The sequence below is a fragment of the Cynara cardunculus genome (assembly GCF_001531365.2).
Source record: "Cynara cardunculus var. scolymus isolate 2C chromosome LG 1, CcrdV1, whole genome shotgun sequence".
Taxonomy (NCBI): Eukaryota; Viridiplantae; Streptophyta; class Magnoliopsida; order Asterales; family Asteraceae; genus Cynara; species Cynara cardunculus.
This window is the reverse complement of record NC_037528.1, coordinates 1,392,477-1,396,706: the sequence shown is the minus strand read 5'-3', so window position 1 is coordinate 1,396,706 and position 4,230 is coordinate 1,392,477. Positions and strand designations below refer to the sequence as shown.

At 31.2% G+C, this 4,230-nt stretch overlaps 1 long non-coding RNA gene across 1 annotated transcript; it reads right to left on the bottom strand.

Annotated features, from left to right (window-relative positions):
• Positions 1-1,790: 1,790 nt before the first annotated feature.
• Positions 1,791-4,230, bottom strand: LOC112529535. The gene is made up of 2 exons (XR_003070936.1): positions 3,797-4,230; positions 1,791-2,163 (listed from the first exon to the last, which is right to left on the bottom strand). It is a non-coding gene; the product is annotated as an uncharacterized LOC112529535 (long non-coding RNA).

Genomic DNA, 4,230 nt, shown 5'->3' with positions numbered 1-4,230 from the left:
TCCCACATCGGTTGGTGAGGAGAACTAAGCACTCCTTATAAGGGTGTGGATACCTCATCCTAGCATGACCGGTTTTGGGGCTTGCGTTGTGCGGCTGCCAGAAACAAAACCGTGCGACTACTGCTTTGTGGTATAGCGGGCAGGTTAGTCAAAGCGGACAATATCATTGCTACGGGGTTCTGGGGGCGTTACAATATGCTTCAGGTGTTTACAAAGAAAAAGGAAGATTAACATCTTTAGATTTTGAAGTCTTAGCTGTTATTAATTCCTGTGAATCTTTTGCTCTCTTTTTAACAGGGAAAAAGGAAATTACACTCAGAACTGACTGTGAATCTTTAGTCAAATTTGCTGATATGAAAAAAGAATTTAAGCTTCTTTTAAATAGATGGCTAAGATTAAATGAATATATCATTGACAAAGGAATAAAATTTAATTTTGAGCATATAAAAGGAAAGACAAATGTTATTCCTGATATCTTATCCAGATTTTCTTCTTAATTTTCTGCAGGATGCCGAAACCAAGGGTTGTTAAGAAGGAAAATATCCCTGAGACTAAAGAAAAACTACAAGTTGGAAGACAGTTCATTCCTGTTTATCCTCCTGATAAGCAGTTTCTTTTCAACTTAAGATCTAGACTTACAAAAGAGGAATCTTCTATTTGTGACTCTATATGGAATCTCAAAACCAAATCTCACCAAACCAATGAGAAATTTTTTATTATTAACTCGGTTGCTCAGAGATTTAATGACATTAAACAATGTCCAAAACGTTTTTATTGTTATCTCCTTATGAATGGACCTTATAAGGGAATTTACAAAAAATGGACAGATGTTGCTGCTAAAATAGAAGCTCAGAAACCTCTCTCCTTTTTGTGGAAGGGCTTTCATGATCTTGCTGATTGTCTTAAAGTTACGCATGATAAAGTAGGCTTCAACTATTATTTGGACTCCATCTTTGAAACTCATCAATTTTCTGATAACACAGAAAAAATGGATGATACAGAAAGTTTAGATTTCACTGATAAACTCTTTTCTGAAAATAAACCTTTGATTCCTCCTACTTCTTCACAAACAAAAGGAAAAAATATTTTGGAAGAATCAGAAGAGTTTGATGAYAAGCAAYTAATTGTTCCTAATCTTGGTTGTTTTTCATTTTTACAAAACTTAGTTGATCTCTCTGACATCAACTTTAAAACCTTTTTAAAATACCAAGAATGGCTGATGSTTTTATCTAGATCACCTGTTCAARGTTTCTCAGTTCAATTGGAAGAAATTCCAACCCCAGATGATGAAAAACAAATATTTTTTAGAACAGTTCAGATTGATTTATCTTCTGCATCTGAACAAATGTTTCGAAATGAAAAAAATAAGTTTTCATGATCTTTTCAAGTATGGATTACTTTGCGGACTAATCCTATATGATATTGATCAAATTAATTGGCTTCCAGTTCGTGTCATTGAAGCTATTAAAATGGTCAAGACTTATGATGATTATCTCATCTTGGTGGACATTTATTCTTCACCTCCAAAATTCTGGAAATCTGAGCCTGAACCTAGTTGTTCAGTCATCAAGATATTATCAAAGAATTTCTCTTCAGATTGGGAAGACAAGTTGTTACTTCATTGTCCTAATTGGCAATACATTTCTGGTCAATCCATTGAAGAAGTAAAGATATGATATTACCATGTTTTTTACTCGGACTTCTTTTGGAACTCTGAAGTATTGACATCTGAAGAATATTCACTCTTTGGAGAGACTCCTACAGTCAATATTTATATTCCATCTGCAATTGCTGCCTACACATTTCTCAAGTTCCATAATGATGATGAAGAAGCAAAAAACAAATGGAGAATATTTTTCAAAGAAAAAGCTCTCAAAAGACTGGCTGACAAATTCCTGTAAAGCATGAAGATAAAATACACCTGTTATCTTAACAGCTGTATAAGACAATGGTGGCAGACAAAGACAAAGACAAAAGCAGCTTGCTTTTCTAAGTTTGAAAATTGTGGCATACTTTTCAGTAGTGCTCCCAACTTTTCACTGTTTATATGTTGAATTTGTTTCCGGTAATAGCCTTCGGTAGCCAGTTGTTTTTGCTTTTCCTTTCCTATAAATAAGTTTATCTTGTAAGTGTTTCAGACACACCTTCACAGCTTCAGATCACCTACATAGAGAGAGAGAACAATATTAGAGAATATCAAATATTAGTTGTTTGAAGTTTGTAAGCATCTATTTCTGTAATCAACCGATTGTACAAATACAAGGTTAGTTTTCATGGCAGGCTAAACCTCTTATTAGGAAGCTATTTCATGTTGTAAAATATTTATAAGTATTATCATTTTAATCTTTATTTATGAAGATCTTATATATATATATATATATATATATATATATATATCGACTTTTTTATTTTATTTCAAATCAATAATTTTACTTTATTTCAAATCAATAACTTTACTTTATTTCAAATCAGTAACTTTACTTTATTTCAAATCAATAATTTTACTTTATTTTAAATCAGTAACTTTACTTTATTTCAAATCAGTAACTTTACTTTATTTCAAATCAGATTACTTTTTACAATTATGTAAATAGATACACATGTTAAAACGTATTTTGTACAAACTGTCGATATCATTGTTCATAATGTGACATGTTACTTGATGAATATGAGATAGAATTTTAATGTGACATGTTAAAACGTATTTTWGTTAATATMAAATTATGTATTTTAATRTKATAATGRTGTAAAAMGAAAATTGAAAAAACAAATGATGTACCATAAATTAAATAAATAACTATAAGAGTGTAAAGTGTAAATATTAAAAATATTTTTTCATATTATATATAATAATAATATTAAGTAAAAAAATATTCAATATTAGATTCATTTTGAAGGTATTGACGAAAGTAAATTAATTAACTAATTATATAGATATAAAATGTAAATTTGAAATTAAAATTAAAAAAAAAGGTAGAAAGAAATAATCATCCATCTTGTGAGTGAGAGAATAATATGCAGGAGGTGAAAAGTGATGACGGGGATAAAAATATCAACCCAAAAACTTAACCTTTTTTGTGGTATGTATCTACACCTAGTTATAAGTATTAAGTGGTAATTAACAGAGTTTAAGAGAAAAGAAACTATTTTATTTTAAATAATATAATTGGTCCATTTCTTTAGAAACTCAAATTTTATTTTAGGTTAAACGGAGGGAAATAAAAATTCATTCATTGTTATTTTTATTTTTATTCATCTGCTTACACCTACCCACCCTTATATTCTGACATTTAAATATGGAACTTTTTAAATAAGGATGCTCATGGATTTGATTAATCGGATTGAAGACATTTGAATAACTCAACTCAATGATTGTTGTTTGAAAAATCTCAACCCCAATCCAACCAAAACCAAAATGCAACCTAAACCTAGCCAAAACGTACGGGTTGGTAGAGTTGATATTTTGATACATCAAAAAATTATCATAATCTTCAATATGTTGTTACCTTTTGTCTACTCGTAATTTTCTTTTTATCGACCATTTGATACACCTTATCCATGTTTCTTAAATAATAAGTGTATCACACTCGATTCATTTTCTTAAGGGATGAGACAATTCTTATATTTGTTTCGCAATATGTTTTCTTCATCTGTATTTATTTCATGATGAATTTTTTTTAGTGAAATAAAAATATAAATCCTACAAATGGCGGTATAATTTGGGTAAGTTACAACATAAGCCTTTAATCGTGAATGTAAACTAAATTGAAAAATAAATTGAAAGTATTAGATTTACCTGATTATAGTTTCGAGATCACCGATTCCAACAATAAGGAAATGCAAGATCAGAGCCATGGGATCTTAGGTTTGTGATAATAAAACAACTCTGTAGAAACATCTTCCATGGCATAAATTCGTATATTGTTAGGTTGATCCAAGCAACTGGAAAGTAACTGAGATATGAAGATCGGAAAAAGAACAGCCTTGCTGTTACTTGTCGCCGGCGACGGTGTTTAGAGTGAGATTTGGAAGGGGAAACCGAGAGGACGATAAAAAAAAAGATGGGAGAAAAGGAACAAAAGTATACGGCGTCTAGAGATCGACGGAGACAGGAGGATGGAGGAGTCCGGTGTCGTGGACGGCAGTGCAGAGGCTGTGGTTCCGGCGAGTAGAGGAAGAACGACGGTGATCGGAGAAAGAAGATGAAACGAATGGTAAAAGGAAGTAGTG